This window comes from Cystoisospora suis (assembly GCF_002600585.1).
Source record: "Cystoisospora suis strain Wien I chromosome Unknown contig_13717, whole genome shotgun sequence".
NCBI lineage: Eukaryota > Apicomplexa > Conoidasida > Eucoccidiorida > Sarcocystidae > Cystoisospora > Cystoisospora suis.
Genome location: NW_027166459.1, coordinates 863 through 1,078, shown reverse-complemented (window position 1 = coordinate 1,078; position 216 = coordinate 863).

The following is a 216-nucleotide window of genomic DNA, read 5'->3' as shown; positions in this document are numbered from 1 at the left end:
AAAAGAGAAAAGAGACAGACATGCATACAAGAGATATGAGAGAGAACAAGAAAGATGAAAGAAAGGACATACATATACAGACACACATGCATAGGGAGGGTGGATGGGCGATCAAGATCGATAAAGAGTCGAAGAAAAGGATCGACGCTCTATCGATGCATCATCACTCACCATACGTATACAACCCAGGCACATACATTTATACATATATATATA